The following is a 26984-nucleotide window of genomic DNA, read 5'->3' as shown; positions in this document are numbered from 1 at the left end:
GGACGTATCGTGAGGTCAGGGTGATTCACGTAATGACTCATATAATCCGTAAAATCTAGTTAATACTATTGTTGCGGTTTCCAAATGATTGGTAAAGATTCATCGAGGATCTACCGAGGGACACTGGGAGAGACCAGCCCAATAGTCCCTCGGGGCTTAAGTGAACGCACGTATTCCGATTCCACCTGGAGAGACCGAGAAGATACCCATACTCGGTTGCTTAATCGCGATCTCGTAGCAGCTGTCAATACAGAACGTTCCAGATTGTCTCGCGAAGGCTATCGTAATTATTATCAAAAATGCAGACTAAAGTAAAGATTGAATAGCAACTTTCAAAAAACTTTGATCAATCATCCTGTTCTTATTAAAAAAGGGGGGGGGGAGGGAAGAGAGTTGGAGCCTTTCCGATGCAGAGATATATAGACGAATAAAAAGAATTCTGTCACATTTCTTTATTTTTTAAATCTGATGCTTATAAGAGTCAAGTTCAAAGTTATTCAATTGCAAACGCCATCATCGTAAGTAAAAAGAAAAAAAGAGAGAATATACTTTCTACATCGATGAATCGTTTTAAATGCGATAAAAAAAGATCTGAAGCCATTCGTTTAAAAGTGGTTGCAAAGTGGTTGCACTTGAACGGTGCTCTCAAATCTCGCGTAAATGTCGAGTGAGTCGAGTCGGTCATGGGGTCCGGCGGCGGCAGAGCGCGGAAATATTTACAGGAGCCTCTTCTTCAGAGGCTGCGACGTGGTAGGGAGACGGCACGCGTGCCACGCGCCCGATCTCTACCGAAGGGCAGCGGATGCGCACGAGGTGCCTGATATGAGAGATAATAATCTCTCTCTTTGGAGTGACTCTGCCCCACCACCAATCGCAGACCCAACGCGATACGTGATGGGCTGTTGCAGCTGCTGTTTCTCCCGCGTCGGGGGCCTTCTTTCTTTCCCTCTTCCTTCCGATCTCTCGGACTCCTTTTCTTCCTCAGCCGATGTCTCTCCCGCTTGTGATACAGCTCGATTTCTTCCCTTACACCCATACGAGTCCCGGTACGAGATAGCTTCCTAAACAAATAACTCACGCGCTACTTACGAAAGTTATCGCGCGACTGCTGCGATAATTTTCTGAGTCAAGGTGCAAGATAACAATTGTAATCAGGAAGTAATATCTTAGTAAGAAACTATCTAGATTTATTTTCACGTAACCGCGCTGAGAATGTTAAATAAATACGATTTAGATATTGCATTGATAACCATAGTTTTATACACGAGTTTTGTATATACGATGTTAAACGCGTTCGATCTCGAATGATCGATGGATCTGGAGCAATATAAGCGCTCGTACTCTCGATCTAACAAAGATCAGAACACCGTCCATTGTCTATGTTCACGCGAGCTCCCTCGCTTCGTCGTGGTCGCAGGCGGGCTCTGCGGAGAAGGGATGACAATACTCTCGATAGGTACTCGAGCAGAGCGAATCAGGGCGGAAAAGCTCGCGATTTGCATCTGAACTGCAACCATCGCGTTTACCTGCTGCCTGCTGCTCCCGGCTCCCGGCAGCACCGGGAGAGAGGGAGGCAGAGAAGAAACGAGAAAAAGAAAGATCGCGCGGCGAGAAAGAAGCATCTGTTCTTGGGTTTTCTTTAGCTAAAAGGCCCCGTGGGAGTGGTACAACGGGGAAAAAAGACAAGGAGAAGACGGAGGGAGGAAGCGGGACAGTCGAGAAGCCTGCTGCTTCTTCTTAAAACGAGACGCGTCCTTAGTCGAAGAAGAAGTGGGAAATAACGGGAGGGGAGGGACGAGGAGGACGAGGCACCGGTATGAAAAGCTTTTCCTGATATGCAGCTGCCGTTCTCCAAGTTCATTGGAAATTAATTGGTTTTTTCAGTGGGTACCATTGAGCTCGATCGTCCGAGGCTCTCTTTCCTCCTAAGTAAAAAAGGATAATAAGTCGCACCTTTTGTGCCAGGTCGTCAGTTCGTTCGATACCACGCATCCTGTAATTGGTGATGTACTCGGAGAATAGGAGATTTCTCGTCATCGAGTAAATGCTAATGAATAGCCTTTTCAGTCGGCGATGAGTCACAGCTCGCATTTGAAAATCCAGCAACACGCGACGTACGGCGACACGAACTGCAGTTCCTTTTTTAAGATCCACACGATCGTCTCGGTTGATCTGGTCACACGCCGGACAAACTTATTACCATTTACCTGTATATATGCGTTCTCGGGGGAAAGTACGATGCATACATATCAAATAGGGAACGAAGATAGTGACGCGGTTAGATTTTTAACAATCTGGTCCTTCGGTTTACGCGGCACTTTTTTTACATGACTTTTTTTGCTTTGGAATAAAAGTATTGATAGCTACACAATAAATAATTTTACAACGCACATGGGGTTTTCTCTTACATTTTTGGCAAACTTTATGTACGCAATTCTCAACTGCATAAAAAAATGTAGCATGAATACTCCGCGTAAATCGAGGGAGCGATGTAACTTACAGATTAATAACATCTTTCAGCTCCTTTGTGTTTTTGTCTACCCTTTTATTCGATAAGAAAAAGTGATGCACAACGTTTCGTACATAAGCACGTCCGACCATCGCCATACTTGCAGACTCACGAATTATGATTTGGTAAGCCGAGATCATTCGGGCGATCTCGCGCCGGAGGCGTCTCTCTTCTGACAGAGAAGCTTAAACGCGCGCGTTCTATACGCACTCCCATTAGCGCGATGAATTCGCGTCACGTACGCGCCGCGTGTGGGAACCGTGGAACACAATACGGTCGTACGCGCGCGCTTACATTTATGACTGTGACGAACCGTCTATTGTTATGATAAAAACAACCGAACATGCGCCTTAATCATCGACAGAGCGTCGTCGTGCACGCGGGGCTTTTCTCGCAAGTCTCTCTCGGAGAGACCATCGAGAGGATGGAAGTTATCGCTAGTCAAAGATTAGAATTCCTAAAAATATTCCTTTAATTAATTTAATGATCAGTAGTTTCTAGAATAACGGCGTGTTAAGTTTGCCGTTCGCGATATTAAACTTTGCGCGTGTCTATACCAATTTGAGCGAGAGTTAACGTTCTTTCGTGAGCCATTGTTCGATACATATGTATTCACATCGTCGCACGCAAAATTCACAGGTTGAAATTAGATACTGTGCGTGGAAATGTGGTACGCAACATTCGTGCGCGTACAAAAGTACGAGCGTCAACTTGGCACTTACGTATCGTATGAACGCCGACTTTCCCAAAGTAAGGCTCCTTCGAGGTAAACGGCCTGTTTCACGTCCTTCCCTGCGCTTCTCCTGCTTCGATAGCTCGTGTATTTTACACATACGCCAAAGAATGCCGTGTTATTTCGGGACAAAAAGAACTCCTTTAGACGCAAGGACAAGAATTCGTCTGGATTTTTGCCTTTCACGATGCGATCGACGATTCCTGCCTTGCAATTTTATCGGATTTCTAAATTGTGCGATTTTTCAAACCCAAACCTACACTGTTTGCACGTAATATAAATAAATCTATTAATCTTCTTCAAAACAATTTTTGCCACGCCTGTAATGTTTTCCTTTTCAAAATAATTGAACGTTTATACCCCAAAAATTAATTTAGTACGATAAGACTGGAAAAAGCATCATCCAGCCGTTAAATCAATTATTTCGGGCTTGGAGCTACAACAGGAAAATGAAGAGACGAACGAGGCGTGGAAGTGATCCGGCATGTTCCTTCATTAGCGAGCATTCAAGTCCATTTAGTGAAACTGACCATCTGACGCGCTGTAACGAACCGTAACTTTGTTGATCGCGTGCGCATTCTTCTCCACCCTCCGATCATTCGTCAAGATACGTTGCCTCTTAATTTAATGCGAACGTTTAGTCCGATAATGCTTAATTGTTAATCGATGCGCCGATTAAACCGATGAAACGACGACAACGTCGGGCGGGCGGCGGCGCGGCGGACCGATGACGAAGAGACGACCGGTGCACGGTGGTGAGAAGTAAACAGGAAGTCATTCCCTTCCCCTGTCTCGTGAATTCACGACAAAGCACGGCACGAACAACAGAAAACTTCGGTCCACGATTCCTCTCTTCGCGACGGTGAGGTTTTGTTTTCGGCGGCGAGAGGTTCCGGTTAATACAGAAGCGCCGATCGACAAAGAGCACCGGGCCGAAGAGAAGTGAAGCGCGGAAGGAAGCGAAGTCGCCAGCCTTTCTTTCGCGCTCCCGTCTCGACCGCGAAGTATAAACGGAACTTCGTTTCTTCGTTTGTGTGCTCGTCGCTTCTTTGAATGGGCGTGCGAAATTCCGGAAGTTCTCCCGAGCGTCAAAGGGAACCGAGCGAAGTAATAGGAAGTTAAGGGAGTTGAGTTAAAAGAGTAAGAGGAGGGAGAGAAAGATAGAGAGAGAAGTGAAGACATCGAGAGATCTTTTTCTGGACGACCCCCTCCCTTTCTTCGAGTATGAAGCGATGAGCCACCCCTTGTAGAACGACGTAGAGGGAACGACGAATGACAACACGTGTGCCACGTGAGAGTGCGAGTGGGACAAGGTGGTTGTGTATATCCTTAGCACTCAATATAGCGGAAGCCAAGGTGGTTCCAGCCTCCCTGTACGGGCCATTTCCGCCCACTATCTCCGACGTCCCCTCCCCCCGTCTCTCTCTCTCTCTCTCTCTCTCATTTCGACGCCCTCATTCTCTTCCATGTGTATCTCTGTCACTACAATATTCTCCTCTTTGTCCTACCCTTCCCATTCCCTTTAAACCTCTATAAACGCCCAATGGCGTTTCCAAAATTCTCCCACCCTCGTCCGGTTTCCTCTCGACGCCACAAACGATGTTTATTTTTCTGAATTTGACAATATATGTATAAAAGAGAAGTGACAATCATTATCATCGAAATTTGAACGAATGACGAATATAAGAAAATATCTTTCGCGCACTCTTTTATATATTTTTGGTATCTGATCTTAAACGTGTTGAATTTTTAAGCAAATTATACGCTGTCAATCTGTTACATGAACGTTATAAAGATTTCTTTGAACGATGGTGAAATAAGACAAAATCTTTATCGGAGTTTAATATCGTTCCTGCAACTTTTATGGACCATCCGATCGTGAATCTGCACAGGTACCGATACCTAAAGACTCCATTTCGCAGATTGTACCATAAGGCTACTGCCTAACACGAGAAAGGAGCGTCAAGGATAGCTCACAGAATAATAAAAGAGATTCTCCGACAGCCGGTTGTTACGCGCACCAGAAGGTACGGCTGTTTACAAGATAGAAACCGCCAGACTCGAGTGTCGGAAAGCGAGAGAGAGAGAGAGAGAGAGAGAGAGAGAGAGAGAGAGAGAGAGAGAGAGAGAGAGAGAGATGGAGAAAATTCGGCATGAACAAATATCAGGAGTATCAAAAAAGGGTAACTAAAAGCTGATTAAAAATGTAAAGAAAATAATGATTAATTACATGTAATTTTTCATGATTAATTTTAAGTCTCGAAAGTTTATTCAAAAATAAAATTAGGAAAGTAAGTTTGAGTTAAAAGTTTAATTATTGTTGACAAATAAAGAGATTTCTCCAAAAATTAATTATCTGAAAGAAAGAGAAAATTTCATCGGTATTATTGATTATTAATATGATAAGTATGACATAAAGAGATAAAAGAGCGATGGAGTTTAGAGGTCACGAGAAGGATCGGATGTAACACGAAGAGATTGAGAGAGCGAGCTCAAGGCCAGATGCGAGATGTATGGACGAACCGAACGGAAGGAAGCACTTTTTATTATTTTTGTTGCGCGTCTCTTTTCGGGCCCTTAAGAGCGAACGAGAGCGCAGGAGTGAAGTGCGGCCAGAGGTAGAAGAGGGTAGAAGAGAGGGAAGGAGCGGAACAGAGTCCCCGGTGGATATACGAGGGAGGCAGAAGCTTCCTGTCCCGCATTCGAATGTGAGATCGCGTCGCTGTCACGCTGTATGAGATCGTGCCTGTGTGCGGACACGGACACGTGCAGAAGGAAGTAGGATGCGTATACACGATACACGGGACGGGACGGGACGCGCACAATGAGAGACTTTTACGTGCCGGATTAGTCCCCCTCGGATTTAATCTCTCTGTTTGAACAGGAACTTGAACAATTAATAATGAAACCTTCGCCGAATGCACGGCTTTTCATCTCGCGGGACAGGATGTCGCCGTGAACGTCGTCGTTGCCGTCATCGTTCACCGAAATGCCTCGCATCTGCAATCGGAAATCACTGAGTGCCTTCTCACGTCTTTTCGCGCGTCGTTCTGAGATTTCTTACCGGAGTATCTCGCTTCGAATTTCAATAATTCCAAATGTCGATCTCCAAAATACGCATCATCCATCCAAGGCTTTCCGGGACATTTTATCTCGATAAATTAAAAAATCGATTAAAATAATATTCTCTCTATTCTGAAAATTAAATTATGGAAAAAATATATCAAATTAAGTTTATCGATGACAATAATTATCTGTCATTTGTTAACAGTCTTAAATATAATTTCGTAAACGAGAAGAAAGCCTCGCATCCGATGGATTCGATAATTGAGACGTTTGTTTTGACAGTCCTTTTGTCTACAATTTCTCTCGCGTTTTTACAACCTTTTCAAGCATCATAGTTTTTCAAGGAATTGCCCTGCAGAGTTGCGTCCTAGAGAAAAGCAGCCACCGGGTGTCTATCTAGGCAACAGGCTCCCACGGATAGATGGAGGAAGGACCAAGCGATCCGACCGGCAGAAGCCAGCGGTGGCTACGGGGCAAGAAGAAGAAGAAGCTGCAGCCGTTCGCTTTTTGGGGCCCCTTCAGCTCACTCAGCTGCCGGACCTTCCCACGCTGCGCGTATGCACCTACCTACCTACCTACCACCTTACTACCTGACTGCTCGTCCGTGTGTGAGCGTGCACACGTGTACCGCATTTCGAACGTTTCGTCGTTTGAGTGCAGTTACTATGCAGCCAAAAATATGAATCGCGAATGAGCGCATATGCGTGTCGGATACGCAAGCCTAAATCCGTTTTATAATCAGGTCACCGAGTACCTCCATTCCCTACTTCCCTCCTACATCAGGCAGGAGGAAGCGTTTCTCTCCCTCGAGAGAGAACAATTTTAAATGGAATTAAACTACAGACGAATGTCGCGAAGGTTCAATGCTCGCGGTGACAAAATAACAAATCGCAAATTAGCTTACAATTTTACAATTATTAAGCAGCATGTTATAATAAATTTATATGTATGAATTAATTTTAATATTTTAACACAACGTAATATATATGTAATCTCACTATGATTGAATATAACCTTTAATTAGTTTGAGCATTTTCAACATTATCGTTGTGAGAGATCACGACGTCGTTGATACAATTCCACTGTGTTACTCATTATGGCAACAAGTCGGTTACGTTATTAGTGGGACTTTCCGAGAGTGCGATCGCTTTATCACATTGGCGATATTACTTCCTTATTAATTTGATCGCGAGAAATTGAAGTGAAAAATGTTTATAAGCGCTCCGTACGGGCGTTACGCACGCGATTTTGCGCGCAGGATCGCCGCACGATGCTCACCTGCTGCGCTGCGTACGAGCTACCTGCGAGCAGATCGGCTCATCTGTTCCCTCTAGAGACCGGTGTCCGTGACAGAGTACGGTCTAGCAGTCAGATATATAGATTTGGTGAAGCAGGAAGGGAAAGGCGCTAAAAATCTTGACAAAACATTCTGCGGTTTGCACACAAAGGGAACAAACTAAAAAGATATATACCAAAAAATCTTAATTATTTTAAATCAAAATATTCGGAAAAATTCTTAAGAATATCACTTGACGTATTTATCGACTAACGCGTAAAGTTTGCCATATGAATAATATCGACAACTTGTGAATTTCGAAAGAAATGAAGGAAGCTAGAGAGAAAGAGAAACAAAATGTGTCATATTCCTTTTCTTGCTTGGTATATATCGGTCGTAATACAATTCCACGCGCGTACAAGAACACACAAGAAGATAGTCGCGCATGCATGAGTCGGCGTAGGATCCTTTCGCACAGTGTTCTCTGCTCCCACGCCCAAACGCTTCACGATAATGTAACTCCTTTTAACCTCGCTGAACCTCGAAAACCGTGAGACGCTGCCGTTTGGCGCCGATGCAACTTGGACCCGCAAGCAAGCTGCATCTTGCCCCTGTCTCGTCATCGACAATTTTTCGAATTACGAGCGAACGATAAAAACGAATCAATTCTGGTACGCATAATATTTCATAATGGCGCTAGAAAACAACGATATTTTTGATTCCCTAATACTGCAACTTTCTTACCAATACGATTATTTAAGAAAATTAAGTTTTTTATCATCGATCTAAATTATCAAGGTGCTTTCCCTTTGTGAGAACATCTACATAAATGATAATCAACAAACGTATAAATAACGTAATAAATCAATTTAATCTATATAAATAAAAATGTAAATGTTTGTTCCTCATCTAACAATAAGATCTCCGTAAGTTTTTCACCGATTGCTTTGAAATTTTGACACAACGTTGCATTCGTATCCGGGAGTGTTCTTTTGGGGTCTGATTTTGGAAATACCGTGTGTTTAAAAAATGATGGCCATAATTTAAGTGTAAAAAATAGTTTTTCATTAATATTATTGAAATTTTGACACATTGAGACGAGGAGAAACGGGGAGCGACGCGGAGAGACCGGGAAAGACCGGCAAAGACGGGGAGAGACCAGAAGAGACGGGGTGAGACGGGTAGAGATGGGGAGAGACGGGGAGAGACCGGGAGAGACGGCGAGAGACCGGGAGAAACGGGGAGAAACGGGGAGAGACGGGGAGAGACCGGGAGAGATGGAGAGAAACGGGGAGAGACGAGGAGAGACGGGAAGAGACGGGGAGAGACCAGGAGAGACCAGGAGAGATCAGGAGAGACCGGGAGAGACGGGGAGAGACCAGGAGAGACGGGAGAGACCGGGAGAAGCGAAGAATGTTTCTATTGTGTTTAAATTAAGGTAATAAGAAAAATAAAGATGGCTGTTATTTTATTGAAAAAAAGGAACTTATTTAAAACAGTTTTTTGAATGGATTTCTAAATCCATGGCAGCTTTTAGAAAAAAAAGTTAGAAGTACATAAATAAATGAATATTAGATTTATTAAAGATAGATAAATGCTTATTCAAAAATAAAATAAAAAAAGCAACAGTAAAGCAAGGTTCTTGAAAGTTAAACAACAAAAGCAAAGAAAATTTGAAAAAAACGTAGCATAAGAATAGAGAGCTCAGCAACGCGTGGCAGGGCATAGCTAGTTATATATATATATATATATATATATATATATATATATATATATATAATTGCAATATATGTGATTAGATCCCAATAGGTAGTTCTGCCGCTATAATTTGAGACTTGTAAAAATTTCCCAAAAGAAATCCAATCCTTTCGATCTTAGCTCGAAAATCTTGCTGCATCCGGCGTTTCGTGCGGAATATCAAGAGAAATGAAAAAAAAACGGAACAATGGGATTCTCACCAATTGCACGTAACGTTCGAGGCTACTAATTTCCGCCGAGAAACGAAAGTTTTGGTTCGACCGAAACATAACGCTCGTTAGAAAGCCCGGGCATAACTTCTGTTTACTGGAAGGAATCGATTTCTCGATAGCGCTCGCAAAATGTGAGCAATTATTTCTCGCTTAATTTCCACTTCACTATTTCGTGTAAAAAAAAGACAGAATCCGCTGTCGAAATATTTTCCATTTTTTTTAAATAACACGTTTAATCATCTTAATGGAGTAATATTTATAATTTATTGTAAGCAATATAGTGTTAGTTGCGTATCCTTTTCCGATGCTTCTTAAAGAATTCGTTCTCGAGTTGGGTCGTGTTGTAATAGTAGTAGTGGAAGATGATAAAAGCGTCGTCGGGACATCTCGCGACGTTTCTAAAATTATATCGCGTCGCACAATTTACATACTTCTCCCCGATATTTTCTTTTCCCAACTCCGGCGCCATGTGTTACGCTACGAAAATATCTGGACGCCGCGGTTGCGTCACTTGTGCAAACTGTAGATACACTACTGTTACGAAACCCCGAATTTTCTGCTGGTCCTGCAGAGCTGTTCTTTCCCTGGGTTTCGCCAGGCTCGTCCATCTCCAGTGATAATACGCTCGTAGAGAGGGGGGTACACGCGCGAGCGAGAGTATAAACAACTTTCCAATGGTACAAACCCGGAGCAGCTGTGAAAGTAGAAACTTTTTAACTTACTGGCAAATGTAATAAAGGGGAGCTGCATACACAACGATCGTTTGCCAGATAGCGCAAATTTTAGGTGCAAAAGTGCAAAAAAGTTTATGAGCACGCAATAACGCGACTCTTTCAAATTATCTAAATCACCTCCATCATAAATAATATTTGATAATTTTGCAAATTATTATAATCATTATAAACTTACAAATACATGAAAGTATATTATCGTAATAATTATACATAATCGAATTTAATTTAATTAATTTTAATTAAGTACCATTTTGAAGAACAAAATGAATAATATCATTCTAAGGAAACACTTTTGTAACTTCCTTTCATTTGCATGGTCGCGAATAATTATGAAATACTGGTATTTTGCGCAGAGAGGCATATATGCATATTTCACTTCATTTGACCATAATTACAATGGGGCCACATACCGGCTCCCATGATCCCACAAGAACGCTTTCCTCTCTTCCCTTCCTACAGCCTTTATTTCAACAGTCCCATTAACGCATTTTGTCCGCATGTTGCAAACAGCCCCGACTGTAATATCCCGAATAAAAGATTCAACCGGTATATACTTTAGGCGGTACTTTAAACATATTAGGTTGTCACAACTATATCGCCAAGTGCCGACATCTTTCCGACGTAAACTCTCAAAAAGTATCGTGTCAAAAACATTCGTGACGCTGTAATACGAAGGAACGGATAATTGAGAGGAAATAATATGGTTAGAAAGATAAAATAAACTATCATACTGTAACAGTCGTATACGTGGAAGTGAGACGGCATCATCTTAATAATGATATAATGTCAATGTACAAAACGGTGTGATTTAAAACCTTTTCAGCCGAAATCAATATAATGATTTTTTTAAGTCAACGTTTTCTTTGTAGAGTAGAGCTAAAATAGGAGCCCCAATTGAAAATGTTCCAGTGAACAAATTGATATCAATGTACATCCATTACGAACAATACGTGTTAGATCTCCGATTATCATTTCTTTTTTGAAGAATTAAAATCTTTTTTTTTGTCAATGCCTATGTGAAAGCTTCAAATTATGCGTATGCAAACAGCAATCCGCACATGTGGTGACGATGTGATACGCCGAGGATGCACTAACCGCATGTTGAGCAGAGGGTGGCCACGACAGAGATGACGATGATGACGGTAACGAAGAGGACAAGAAGAATGAGAAGGACGAGAAAGATTCAGTTCCAGAGTGGGGATGAAGGAACACGCCTTCTGTATGCGCGCAACGGAGATGAAGATCATGCAGAAACAGCGAAAAGGACGAGAGGGAAACGAGGGAGATGGCGTGAAGGTGCAGATGGTGGAAATCTCAGGGAATAAAGCCAAAGCAGGAAAGAGAGAAAGAGAGATAGAGACAAAAAAAGAAAACCTCGATCTCTAAGGGAGAGAGGGAGGTTTTCTCTTTCCTTTTTTTCTTCGAAGATGGGGAGAGAGACACGGAAGGTGAGTAGCACCTGGTGGTTGTTAGGGCCGGTGGTAGTGACGGTGCCTTCTGGTGGTGGTGTCAGTGATGATGATGGTGGTAGTGCTTGATGGACGATGCAACAGATGCTCCAAAGTACCTTTTCGCATGTAGTAGATGATGTTGGGAGTTCATGACGCCAGCGCGGCAATTTGAGAAATCAAATCGATCGATTCTGATCGATTGCAATGAGAACTCCATTCTAGCAAAACTATTTTCTCTCTCTCTCTCTCTCTCTCTCTCTCTCTCTTTCTTTCAATAATGCTATTTAGAGAAGAAAATTGAATATTGAATGAATGCCTACAAGAATAATAAGAGAGATATCTTGAGAAGAACCTAAAAACTTACTTAATGTTAAAAATTGGAAAGCGTAAAGTGAAATTGTATAATAAATACATTTCATATTTCCATGCGTTTAAAGCTTAATTCCAAACAGACGTTACAAACTAGTCTCATGCATGTGGATATAAATAGGCACAAGTAAAATCCAGCGGGCGGATGTAGATTAAGAAAAAAAAAAGATGAGTGGGAAAGTCATAAAAATGTGCAGCAACGGCCTTCCTCTTCCCGGACGGAAAGGATTGCCAGGATTCTCTGGCACCCTCTTGCTGCGCGCCGTCTGGCGTCGGGAATAGTTCTCTCCCTGGGTTTAATAAAAGAAAGGGGTGCGCGAGAGATCCTCCTGTTCTTGGCATGACGCGAGATTTGTGAAGCTCCTTCGCCCTACCCTTTCACAGCCCTCGCCGCGCTCGTGTTTCTCGTCCGCCTCCGATGAGCAGGAAGGAGAAGGAAGGTGAAGACCTTCTGTCGGCCCAGAAGGTCCTGCAGAGTGAAATCCTCGGTAGCAGAAGGAGTCAGTCGTGCAGCGGGGACCGATTGAGCAGCAGCAACGATTGAACGGGTCTCAGCCGACTAACCGGCTGGCAAACCCTCGTCCTGTTGCAATCGTCGACAATCTATCCTCCTCCTCCTCCTCCTCCTCCTCCTCCTCCTTCTTCTCCTTCGATTTCTTCCCCGCGTTCGCGATTCCCCTCGAAATCTCTGTTCTATTCCCGACTCTTAGCCGGATCCTTTCTTCCGGTCTCCAACACCTGTCTGCGTTAATCTTGCGAGTGAAAAATTGCACCGGTTGCAAAGTTGCCGAAATATCTTATGTATCGTTGCAGGATTTTAATAGCCCACACATTTATTTTTTAAACTTGAATTTTATTTTATTTTATTAGTCATATATATATTATATTATATTTATTTGCATATTATTTCTATCATTTTTATATTTATGTCTAAATTTATATTAGACAACTAAAAAATTTTTTTAATAAAAAAAATAATTACTGTTAAACGTGACAATTACTATACTAACAATAATTATGTGCCTTGCGACGCTTCTGCGTTATAAGCATATACTGCATATGATTGTGCGGACTCTAAAAATGTGAATTTGTGTTCGGATTATCTCATATGTAAATAAAGAGACGTTCAAGAAAGGCATAAGATGAGAAGCGCATAACAGAGATGGATGCGTATGGAGGGTAAGGAACAGCTGCAAGACATTCTAAAAAGCACGAAGAATCTTTTGAATTGGGGCCTAGGTTTCTACCTCTCGTGTGTTTTCCCGATCTTCTTTATCAATGCAACGATTAATGGGTAACGGCTATCTTAATGCGAGAGACGTACGCGGTAGAAAAAATATGAAAAATATTTACTTAAGTTACGGTTAGAATTAGCCAACCAATAAATTTTTTGAAATCTTTTGGATAAGTCTCTTTGTAAAATAAAAAAGTAATTATTAAAATATAGATGTAGCAAATACATTGTGCGAGACTAAGCAAATTGTAATAAATATGATGCCTATAGAGAAATCCACTCTAACAACAAGTCAAATAAGAAAATAACATAAATGACAAAAGTGTTGTCGCGTGATTATAAATTAAACTATCGAAATATAATAATCGAACTATCACACTATCAGAGACGATTTTCCTACTGAGAACCAATATATTTGTTACATTATATATGCGTCCGTCCTTACATTTCATTTTGTACCTGCGAAACGGCCCGAAAGCATAATGAAGTTTCCCGAAGCCGAATTGAACATTCTCCCCAAAACATTCTCCTCCAGATTCTACCCGTGACATGTTCACAATACGCGCAATGTCGTAACGATCGTTCCAATAGGTGAGAGATCAGACCAGGGCAAAAAGGTAAAATCCAGAAATAATACAAGAGACCCAGTCGCGTACAAGACGCAGACGAATCAGAAGTAGTCATGACGATCGAGGGATTTCTCTTGTTCTATTCTTATTTCTCATGTCGGGAACATAATATCAAGAATGCATTGTATCACTTTTAGGCCGTATGCAATTCGCGTGCGTTATACGCATTTGTACGTTACATCTTACTCGAAAAGTAACAATTTTCGTTAAAGGTAAAAAATGTCCATCACGAGAGATAAATTTCTGAATGTTAATTACATATTGTTACAGTAAGATATTGCACGTCCCATTTCTCAATTCAGAAAGATCTTAGGCATATGAAATTGCGGGTTGTTATCGTGTCCCGGTACGATGCATAATTCGCGGTTCCTTTTTTTTTTTTTGGTTTACGATCGCGACGTGATGTCATCGACAAGCAATTTAATATTCGACGAAACGGCACGCGTCTATACAAGGTGATCTGGGTTCGTCATGTCGAGCTTTAATGGCAGATTTCTCAATTTGAAAAAGTTGACTCTCCCTCGAAGGGACTAATCGTCGATCGAAGATAGAAAGAAGATAAGCCTCACAATGTGGGATTTTGCTGCTAAGACTCAAGTGATGAGAAAAAGTAACGGGATTATTCGCCCATTAAATTTCTTCTGCGGCTTAATTCCAATCGTGACATAATCATCGAGGAAAACTGGTCTGTGAATTATTCGACGAATTTGTCATTCTGAATCTCGCGCTGGACACCCTATATGCGTCGACGTGCATCTGTAATTATGCGGAAACGATCGGCTGGCGTGCATCGAACCGCAGTTATTAACCGATCGTCCAACAGGTGCAGCCTGTGTGCATACAGGCTGCTGCAACAATGTATCCGACACGGGCTCATTACGCGGGAAAGTTGGTGCGTTGAAAATGCACTTCAACGCGGCTCCAGAAAGTCAAACGAAACCAGCTCCCGCATCTAATCGCTTGACAATTTAACAATCCCGGGTGAGACACATTTACGGCCCCGAGCTATCGTTCCCCTTGCAGGTGAACGCGCGAAGATGCCGAAATGCACGTGATTCCATTTAGAATCCATTCCGTTTAACGAGATTCTCTCGGCGATCCCGATTCGCGACAGTGATCGCCTCGTTATTTCTTCCATCTACGGATATCTTTAATTATGCGCGCTAGAGCATCCCTCGCTAATTTTACATTTTGCCAAGAAAACGTAGAAAAGTTGGGATTATATTATTATGTGAAACTTTTTTGGAAGTAGAACAGGATAAATTTATGAAGGCAAAAAGAAGCCGTGGTCACAAAGAAAAGTATTTAAATCGCGACATATTTTACGAGAAATATATATTTTAGTTGATCTCTTTACAGTTGCAAGTTAGTGATACAGACAAGCTGTGCGTGGGATACAAAATCAGATAATTGCAATTAATTTTTAGAACTGCAGGAAATATTAAACTTGTCGCTAGTTATAACCAAAATTTTGAAAAATGTATTTTAACATTGCGATGAGGAAATATGATGGCTTCGAATAAAGCCGTTCTTTCTTTGTAATTTATCAAACGAGGTGACAATAGCGAATGACACATTCGCAATCTTCTTACTGAAAAATAAATGCGTCTCCGTAATACGATTTGTATGTTTACCATCCTTCGAACGTTTAGTCAATTCGACGGTAATCGGATTATCCTCGCAGGACAGTCAAAGCTCCGCCCTTCTCAAACCTTCTTTATTCATTCTATGTTCGAGAAATCGATCGAGTTAAGCTTCCAGCTTCTGCAGCAGAAAGATTTTCAGATTAATTAATCGCGTCGTGCCCTAAACATTTAAACAGTCTCCCTTTTTTATCTCCCTCTCTCTTTCTCTCTCTCTCTCTCTCTCTCTCTCTCTCTCTCTTTCAAATTGTACTTTCGCGGACAGCGAAATCGATTATGTTTTTATCGCCACTTTGCCCGTGCGCGCTTCTCGTCCCTTTCGGGAACAGAGATCCGACTATAATCCAGTCGAGGATGAACAGCTGCCCCTGCCTTCAACGAGGGTTTCCTCGAGCAAACGGGAAAAAAAATGATAAAGCGCTGCCACGACAGAACCAGGCAGCACAGATATATTTTCGTAAAATAATAATATAAATTGAAAATTTAAACACGTACCAAATCGACAAATTCAATTTTTGCTACTATTTTTAATTTCTTTTCCATTTAATAATAATTTTAGTCGAGTCTCTTGATCAGTTAGATATATAGTTTAATGCGTATATAAAATAACATCATTTATATATACTTCAACTTGCAACACAAATTATTTCTCTATTTACGTAATAAACATTGAAAAATAAAAGCGTCATTAAGATATAAAGTACTTATTTTTTATCTTTTTCCACTTACATTTCCGAACGAATTTGAATTACAAAGTATGATGGAAAAATTAATCGACGTAAAAGAATGAATCGAAACATCGTAGAAAAAAAAAAGTTAACTGATTCATGAGAATATTTGAATTATCCTTATTTTGCAAATTTAATTACCGAAACTCCTCTCAATCCAACATTTCGAGAATTACCTCCGTCAAAATTTATCAGACACATGGGCAGGAAAGCAAGAACGATAAGTAGCCACGGTATTTTTGAGCACCTGCCGGCACCGTTATCTACCTCGTTAATTCAGAAAGTTCTAACGAATCACTCAAGAACATTTCCCGAAACTGTTGGGACCGCATCGAGCTCGAAGTAATTTCGCGCCAAGCTGCCTTACGACATCCCGTCTTATGTCCGCGCAAATTAATTGCTTTAATTAACACGTTAAGTTGACGGGGAAGTCCGTGTGTGTTTCGTGAAACTAGAGCAATCTAGAGAAAAACTAGGCGAATTCATTCGTTTCGCGTCTCGCGAATCGTTCACTCGGAGAATGACGTGCAGTGAGTGGAGGAAAAAGTATTTGCGCATCGCATTCGCACGTATCTTAATGAAGAACATAAAATATAATTAGGTCCCGCGTTTAAGCGCAGAAGGTAAGCATTTGTCCTACAATTTCCTCAAATTTCATCGTCTCCCATCATCCACCTTATGTTTACAAGGTCTGCAAAGCCGGCAAGTGTCCCGGCCGGTATTCACCGGCGGGTATCACGATACTCTCACAGTGCATAACCTGAATGCACAGAGCGAATATTATACGATGCAGCCGGCTCCGGGCCCGTCGTCGGTGTGCAGGTATGGGGCATTTACTTACGGAAGGATAGGTACTCACGACAAAAGCATATTTGGACTGCTGCTGTGCCAGATGCCGGGAGAAAGAAAGATGAAGAGGGAGGCACAGATAAAGAGAATGAGAGAAAAGGGGGGAGAGGGAGGGAGAGAGAGTGAGAGGGAGATTCGTTGTTACCTTTATGTAGCTTTCACCATCTTCAGATTAGCGATCCTCGCGATACTCTACCGGTCGGAGCAGAAGTTCGTCGCCCGTCATTGACACCTGCGCGCATGGCGAACATCCGAAGCCGGCTCGCGCGCGAGTTCGCTAACTTCTCCTCCTGTATGCGCCGCACGTCAAGCTCAAAAAACTCAGGGATTAAAACCGGTTTCGCTGCGGTAAGTTTCGATCCTCGATATCCCGCGAACGCGGAAAAACGTACTTCGGTCATAATCGTCTCAAACTGTACATTAAAACGTTAAAATTGGTCTCTTAGGTCAGATAGTTTCGAGCGAGTAACTTTGTTGATGTAAAATGAATTTTAGTAGGAATGAACGTATACAGAAGTCCTGCATGTCGAACAACGACTCAGCGTATGTAGGATGACATGTCAAATCAACAATCGAGAGAAAGTTCGATCGGAAATGGAGGATTTCTTGTTAAAGATAGGGTTCTGCTGATCGGAAATCCGCAGCCCTTCGCGCTTTCTCTGTACATCTGGCATATTCATTTTCGTGTGCCTATACAGAAACCGGAAGACCCTCCTCGTCTTCGGTAGAGTTTCCCTTTCGTAAGGATTCATGGCTCACGCGTGATTCGCGACACTACTTGTGATTCGCAGACGAGCGAAAAAATGTTCCCGCATAAATCTTATCAACATGATCAATTCTTATATATACAAAAATATGGATTAATTTTATTAAAAAATATATAATATACGACATCTTTTCCATGCTGTCAGATGGAATATGTGTAGATATATTTTATGCAGATGTATTTTGCATGTCCCGTGTGAACAATAGCTTTTTCACGTCCCGACAAAGAAAAAGAAAAAGGAGAAGAATAAATATGGCACGTGGCATCTGTAAAAATGAAAAACTAAAATCGTGTACGAGAAGCAAGAGAGGAAAACCATCGCCACATGTTCATGAGTAGAAAAGAGGAATTAAGAATGCGTCGGTGGTTGAAGGGTGGTCTTAGAAAACAGCTGAATAACCTAAACGGAAATCGTGAATACATAATTTCCTCGTTTTCTTATAAAATTGTTAGAATTCATTACTGAGTTATTTTATTGTCACGAAATAAATAAGAGAGTTCCAAGTGATAAACTTCATAATTTCTAAACTATTCATTTTATAATTTCAAACCTTAAAGTTTGAAATTTTAAAATTGTCATAAAATTCAATTTTTAATTTGAAAATGTAAAGGCACGTATTAACTTTTAAATTATAAGAGAAAGAAAAGATTCCTTTTTAGTCCCCATGTTGATCGTGGAACGTGCCGTTCCTCATCGATGAGATCGGTGAGAAGCGCCTTCAGTTTACAAGTTTGTCGCGCGTGAGTAGTTTCATCGGGCGAGACTCTACAAAGGATCGTCGAAGGAGGCGCGAGGAGAGAGGGAGGCTGATCCTTCTGCCTGGCACGTGCCATCTGCCAAAATTGAAAATCTTAGAGCACGCGCGCCGTGTCGGCGCAGCGGGGGAATAAAGGAAACGGATGTAACTATAGAGGAGAGGGTGAGAGGGAGCAGCGGGGATAGGGGATGCGGCGCGACGGCGGCGCCCAGAAAAGATACGAAATAAGAAACTGGGCCCGGGAGAGCCGCGACCGACTGCATGTCGGTGTCGGGCGGAGGATGGGCCTTTTGCCTTGGCGAGGAGAGAAGTCGGTGGTTCTCTTGTGCTCTGCTCCTGGGAAGTAGCGGCAGATGTTCCGACCCGACTCGGTTGGCGCGTGCCCGCTGCCACTTGGCTGCGAAGAAGACGGTGCCATCTGCCCCTTCTTCGTCCCTTCCTCCCTGCTCTCTTCCATCCACCCGCTCCCCCTCCTTTCGCTGGGCCTCCGCTGTCCCCTTCCACGCCATTGTGGCGTGCGTGCGTCGCTGCCACGGGGCAGTGATACGAAATTGCTATCGCATCCACTGAGAATGAGCGGCACACAGGCCGCTTTCTTTATCCGCGAGAGTGCTGTTGTTGACCTACCGGCGGCTGAACCGACTCGACAAGAGGCGATAAGGTCGCATAAAGCTTGCACGGTATACCCCAGGATTATCGCTTCAAAATTCTCGACACTTGCCTTCAGGGAATTGTCGCGTTAGACTAAATGTTTCAAATCGAAAAGATGGCAGAAACCTTTTTCTATCATGTACATTAAGACGTTTACTAAAGTCACAGAACATTACGTCTTTCATCAAATTTATCACCAAGAAAAAAGAAAGATTCATTGATACTTGAAAGCACGTGATGAATCGATATGATTGAGATGAAGAAGCAAGAGCCTCAGGCCGCCGCGCGCCGCTTCGATACATTATCCTCGAGTGGATTTTTTGGCGGGAGAAACGCAACCACGTGGTATCGGGCGCAGTGAAGAAGTATAATTACCGAATTAAGTTCTCGATCGTGCTATGCCGTACATTGCACATGTAACAGGCGCACGCGAGGGGCATGAGCGTGGTGCGGACACGCGGTATAGTAATGTGCGTTACGCGCCTGCAAGCGCATTCTCGAGCGAATGAGATCTCATGAACTCAACCTGACGCCGGATAGGTCGATTTCCGCCTGTCGCGGAAATCGGAGACAGCTCTCTCTCTCTCTCTCTCTCTCTCGCTCTCTCTATCTATCTATCTCTTTCTACATGCGTCGAATATACAGCCGATCGCTGAAAATCGGTCCGGCACGTGAAATGTGCACTTTTGAGAACCGTGCGCGGCATATGGCATTCGTTGCATCGGATGCAGCAGCAGTAGCAGCAGCCGCCGCCACAATCTGTTTCGGACAGTTGTCTAGCTTTTTCACGTCCTTTTCGCACGAACGTCATTTGGACGGAAGAGAGATCCGCCGATCTCACAAACTTGTTGCTTATTACGGGGATAGAGAAAAGAGGAACCTATTGCGTATTGTGTTTAGAGAGCACCGGAGCGCAAATTCGAGCGCATCTCTCCAGCTAGAAAGATTTACCTAAAAGAGAGATTTAAAAGATCGAGATCCGCTTTCGAACCTTCGTGTGAAATGATACGAAATCATTGTCTTTCGCCGTACGCAGATGTGCGGGGGTCTGTCACACCCTGTCGGCCACGCTAATTCGTCAGCAATCGCGAGTCGGTGTCCGGCCTGCTGAACTCGGGTTGAAAAACGTATCCGAGAAGCAACAGATGGCATCGACCTTGCCGCAGCGCGGATGCTGCATCTGGCCACGGCGCCTTTGTCAATGGCACGTGCTACACGTCCTATATATCGCGATCTGCACCATCGAATGTCCCACCGCCGACCATATTGAGCAGTCTGTCTCCCCCCCTCCCCCCTCTCTCTTGCTCTCTCTCGGGTTAAGCCGGATAGGGAGGTCTTGGCTTTCCTGCCCGCGCGTGAAAAGATTTTTCCTACATAAGGTATCAAGCCATCTGCGGCTCTATCAAAAAAATCTCAATTTCAGGTAGCAATACTGAAAATCATACCGTACCTTACCAAAAATGCTTAAAAGAGTCGCTTTTATGCGCATGACACACCGTTTCTGAACAATCACTAGCGGTTCTTGAATGCCTGATGTATTATAATTGATACACCAGCAGATCGGCAGCTATTTTATTTGGATAATAGACGCGAACGAGTGAGACGAGGATGATCGACTATCCGGTTATTTATATATTATTTATATTTGGATTATTTATATCAAATTATTTATCTATAAATAAACGTCACTACCCATACTTTAAAAATGAATAATGAACAAAGGTTGTATCGTTCGTATTGCCTGCATGTTATGTATAAAGTTATTATCAGTTATTGTCAGTCGTGCTACTGATATTAAATACGAATCGGTACGTCTCGAGTTCGCTCGAAGTGTTTTATACCGAGAGATGTTTCATATTTAGGTAAATATAAATCCACGCCGTAATTGTAAATCGATATCCCGTGCATAATGCGAAATCGATTTATCAGCCGATTCAATGAATCGAATACTCTCGCGTTTCAATGATAATGGCACGTGCCTTATTATATCAAACTGCATTGATACGTAATACAATCGCGCGCTTGTCAATGAAACGAAATCTCGATTATATTAATGTTCGGTAATTGTGGTAATTGTTATGGTGAGAGACTCTTGTTATATTTATGTATATATCTATGTACGATTAGAATTAGGTTGATCAATCAAGACAATTGTAGTGTAATTCACAGTTGACAATTTTAGACACGTGTCTGTCTAGGACTCTTGGGCTGGTTTCAACGAATGCTGAACCCGTTCGACGACCAGATGCCGAAAAATCGGGAGACACTCGGCAATTAATGAACCGATAACTGTCGGCACGCGGCATTGCTTTCGCATCGCACAAATCACAATCGAGAAATCTGTGCGCGTGTCCCGTCTGTACTTTCGCTCCGTCTCAAGAATCCTGGTCAAGGATTCTCGCGTATTGTCGTATTTCGGTGTTCGCGCGATCATAAACAGGTGCGGCGAGAAAGAGAAGAAGAGAAAGAACGGAGAGAGACTCGGGGGATGTCGCACGGACAACGGAGAATTTCGGATAAACCGGCGTGATTGGTGCGTCATGTGGGCAGCTGCTCGTAGCCCCCAATTAAAGTAAGTGTTGTGTCGTAACAGGTGTCGCGTGATTATACGAGAACGAGGCAGGACCTGGCCAATAAATATCGCTCGCGATATCCTAGTCGATACGTGCATATATAACCCATATATGCTCGCATGTGAGCGTACATCTTATCGTCAAGCACGTCACCGCGAATCACCTCTCTGATACGCGTGGATGCACCTGCGGATTTTCACTAAATTAATAATCCGACGAGGTAAAAAGTTTAACATGCGTCGCGTTTCGATAATACGTTGTGCTATCGAGAGGCTGTGACTTAACGATTTATTCGCTCCTAAACCTGTTCACTCGGCTCTTACCTGTTAAATTTCGGCGCGTCCGCGTCGTGATTGAAGTCGCGTTTATTTCAAAACTTAAAATGTCATCAAAATATATAGTGTTCGTTGGAAAATGAACACTATACGGTTCGCGCAGAGAGAAAGGAGCGGTCTCGACTATATCAATATAGCATGCAGAAGTAAAACTCGAGATGCCTAGAGTAATGAAATAACACTTGTAGAAGAAGTAAAAATAAATATTAACGAGACAACAGCGATGTAACGAGCGATAAAAGAGGGGAATAGATAAATTACCGCGGAAAGTTGCGTTGGTCGAGTGAAGGAATCACGGACCTTCCACCCTCCTCGCGGAGGAAGCTATAAAATCTTATTGCTCGGGCATGTGCCTCGCACGGGGTACCGTGCGTACGTATATACACCACGAGGGGAAGAGCAGAGTAATAGCGGCAACAACTCGGTCGAGTCGCAGAAACGAAGGGAGACACGCATGCATGCGCGAAGAGTGGTAACTTCACTCACGTGGACGATATCTCGCCGTGCGCACACGTGCGTACGCACACAACTATTTTTCCACCTACCAACCTACAGACCTACCCACCGGACCTTCTATCCTAGCGCGCACGGTGGTAGCACGTGCTCAAATCCCGAGAGCAGCTGCCCCGCTCGCGAGGACAGACAGGAAGGATATTCCTTTTCGACTGCCTCCCCTCTTCCTCTACGCCTCTTCATTTCCTTCCTATCTCGTTCTCCTCGAAGATCTGGGCTACTTCCCCTCCTTCCAAAGAAAAAAACCACGCTGGCACGTGGCTGTAGAGATAAAAACGCGCGCGTCGCGATGAAATCATTGGAAAAGGTCGGAGTGATCCGTGAAGATCTTCGGATAATTCAAAGCAGAGATAGGTCATTTGAGAATAATTGTCTTACTTGTAAGAAAAATGAAATTTTTCTTCGACATTTTTAGATTTCAAGTAAAATTATCAAAAAGACAAGACAGACATGAAAAAAGCTTACGTCTTTAGAGAATCTAAAAAAAATTCGTAGAAACTTCTTAGAAATGTTAAAAAAAAGTTATCGTTTCAAAACACTTGGCCGGAACAGTGTCTGTGAAAGCTCGCTCGGGCCATTTGGCCGATCAAACATTGAAATCTTCAATTTCCATTATAGTTATTTTTGTAGATGCGAAGAAACGCGTTAGAAAACATTCTCAACGTCGCAAAGTTGACCGCTCACGCCCCATTTGCATTCTATGTTTAGTTACGAGGTATTAGTTATGCGCGAGAGTTCTGTGTTCAAGGCCTCCCTACTCTTCTGCCACGCTGAGTATGCAGATTTGAATTACCACGTTTCGAATAAAATGCAATCAATGCTTCACGGTCGTGGGTTAATTAGGATATTCAGGAATTCAGCTACTTTCTAGGACCACAGGCTCGTCCTAGCGGAACAAAACTGCTTCTCCCTTTCTCGTTTTTTTTTTTCTAAAAATCACGAATTAATTAAAAGAACAAACTAAGAAAAACCTGCTTAACATAACTAAACATTGAGTGCAATGGGAAAACAATTTCCCATTGTAATCATTAAATCGAATTATACTTTGCGGTATCAATTTTGCATTTCACTTAGTTCGTCTATTTTTTACAAAGTTGTGACGACTGTCGCAGATTCGTGCAACCTGCATAAAGAAAAGAAGAGTCTCCATAATCCTCGCCCTCGAGCCAATCGTAACACCAAAAGATGCTTATTACAAGCCTATAAACGCAGCGCTTGCTCGCAAGAGAAAAAGAAGAAGAGGAAGAAGAAGAAGAAGTCTCCCGGTAGCCAGCCCATTACGTCAAAGAGCTCGTCCACTTTCGCGAGGCAAATGGCAAATAATGCTTGAAAAGGACCACCGTCGCTCGCGTTGTTAGCAATAAAAACATTGCAGCAATATTATGAGTCTTAAATTATAATAATATTATAAGTTAATGGGACAATATTCGATACACGAATTAACTTTGCATATATATATATATAACTTTCAATTTTCTAAAAGTTTACTTAAATGGTATTTGTGCATCTCTTTAAAAATTTGATATCATAATTTTAATTTTATTTTAATCACTTTCTCTAAAAAATAGTATTTAAGATATTAAACTTTTTTTCATATTATAAGTTTCGTCGAATTGCGTCTTTATAGTTTTGATAAGTGTTTTTTTTTTTATCTCCCATATTTAATAGTTTTCATTTTACCTCTCATTATTACTCATTATTTCTCTTAAGGTATCCAAAAAGATTTAAAAAAGTCGCTCATAGTGTTCTTGTAACGAATTGCGACGATGCTCTCACGCGAGGTACAATTATGCCTACCGTAATTAATTGATCAAACGTAAACTCAGCTGCTTCTCGTTACGGTCACGAACCTGTTTCTATCTACTCAGTTCAGCGCGATGAATTCGTCCCGGACGTAAAATATTCAGACTAATCAGAGTTGCTTAAGTAAGTTTAAATTAACGAGCACAAAGGCTCAAGTGTTAAATAATATAAATTAATTTATTATAATTAAATTATTAATAAAGTGTTCACACTCTATGAATTGGCAGACATTAAACTCACGGGGACAGAAGATAAAGGCAATAGTTTGGATATAGTTATAGATATAATTTCCAAACACTTGAATATATCCATTTTAAGCTTTCTCTGTGAATTGCCGACATATCGTACGCGCACGTATACTCGCGGTAATTTCGCGATATTACACAGTGAGTTTAAGACACACTGTGTGAGGAGTGGCGTTATACCATCAATGAACAACGACGCGAGCACTCTATACTCTATATATAGCGAGGCATGTACCTGCTCGGTACTCTCGAAAAGCTGTGAGGAAAAGCAAAGGAGGGCAGAGCGGAGGTGCGCAGCAGCTGGCCTCACCGCAACATCTGGCGGTATCCGATACGTATATTCGGCATCGCGCCACGCGCCACTTCCAATTTTCAACGTCCTCTCTTGTGCTCTCTACGTTTTTCCATGTCTCTCCGTTCGCTTTTCCTCGCGGTTTCCCTGATTTTCCTCGACTCGTCACCAGCTTTCCCGTCGAGTCGATTTTTCTCCCTCATATCCGTATGTCGTATGCAAGCGAAACTGAACGCGAATGTTATTCACGAAAGAATAGAACTTCGTTAGAGTCATATTTAATTACCAAATTACAAGACGTAACCGATTATTTTTGCAGGATGTAATTCTAGTTCTAATATACAATCTTTTTTGTGGAAAAAAAGATATATTTAAATTAGTAAAAAAAAAATATATATATATATTAGTTTTTCTTAACGATCGAAAAATCTGTACCTCTTAAACAAACTCGACGTGCGACATCGTGACGAAATACACATTTTTGAAACTCACTTCCGGCCTGTTTCGTGGCACTTATGCAGCAAGGGGTACACGATTCAACTCACGTGACGTTAATATACGTCTACGTACCCTTTTTTGTGGCACTTTCCAAAACCGCCAAAGAAATAGCCTACGGGACCGGAAATGAATCCGCGAAGCACAGGTTGGGAGACACTGCTTCGTTGCACGAATGCGTGCTCGATCGACGACGCAATCCTCTTTGCTTTCAAAGGCGGGGACCGCCGTCTCGAGGCTGACGACAAAATTGCAACAAAGTTGGGTGATGTTTCTAATTTTAGCTTTGCGTTCGACGTTTGTTGCACATTCTTTATAAATTATTCATAAAACAAATAACCATCGGTATAGTGATCGTTACGACTAGAAAATGGCATATAAATAAACTTCTAATTATGTAAGAGAAGTTAAATCACAGTGGAAATTTGATAAGGATTCAGAGAGCGACGCTGAGAAGAGAGAGCTCAAAAACAATCCTGTAAATCTATATTTTTAATCTATATTTTAATGTTTTATCTAAAGTTCTACCTAATCTAAAGGTATAACATCAAACGTAATCTTGAAAATTTTTTCAACAATCATACTTTAAAACAGTGAAAGCAATTTTCGAATAATATGTTTAAGTAAAATTTCCGAATTAATGCAAACTCGTGTAAATCTTACGCAATCATTTGTAAATAGAAAAATAATTGATTGAGAAAATCGAATTTCAAGTTGTTTATAATAAACACGCACTTATCAAAAGATATCTGTGTGTTGCAATTATAATGTAATTCTTGAACAATATGTATATTTTGACATATCGAAAGGAATTGAAAGAATAGTTTAAATAGAGAGATATAGATGAGCACAAGTATCAATATTAATCGAGGAGAGGTTTGAGTTGTTTATCAGTGTATACGCATATACCCTTATACCCGTGCATATCGTATCTGATGCCGCCGGGGGGATGATTTATCGAGTATGAGGATACATATTTAAGATTATGTCCGCCGAGGTAAGATTGCGCTTTTTACACGCACGGGCGTGTTACGGGGCAGGGGCGAGACCTTAATTTGTAAGGGCGACGCACGTTCGGCGTTGAATCGCTAATTTCCGTAACGAAATTTACCTCGGTATTCGCGAAACGATCGGCATCGAGTAACTCGCATGCTCAGGAAGCAGGAAGGAGAGACGGAGGAAACGGCGATAAAATCGTCCGAGTCGTTGCCCGAAAACGGGCAAGTGGGGAAACACGAAAGGACTTTGGCGCATCGTCGGCGAAGATCATGAACGGGAAGCAAGGCGGAGGCAGTCATTAAACGAGGCCATTAACTCGATTGCCTTGTGTCGTTGCGCGCGAATTAATTTAATCTCTTGAAT

The 26984-nt window shown here is 42.2% G+C and overlaps 1 long non-coding RNA gene across 1 annotated transcript; it reads right to left on the bottom strand.

Annotated features, from left to right (window-relative positions):
- Positions 1–963: 963 nt before the first annotated feature.
- On the bottom strand, positions 964–8683 carry LOC118647403. The gene is made up of 2 exons (XR_004964678.1): positions 6307–8683; positions 964–6242 (listed from the first exon to the last, which is right to left on the bottom strand). It is a non-coding gene; the product is annotated as an uncharacterized LOC118647403 (long non-coding RNA).
- Between the last annotated feature and the right edge of the window lie 18301 nt (positions 8684–26984).

This window comes from Monomorium pharaonis, chromosome 9 (assembly GCF_013373865.1).
Source record: "Monomorium pharaonis isolate MP-MQ-018 chromosome 9, ASM1337386v2, whole genome shotgun sequence".
Classification (NCBI taxonomy): domain Eukaryota; kingdom Metazoa; phylum Arthropoda; class Insecta; order Hymenoptera; family Formicidae; genus Monomorium; species Monomorium pharaonis.
The sequence above is the reverse complement of the archived record's forward strand: the minus strand, read 5'-3'. Positions and strand labels throughout refer to the sequence as shown.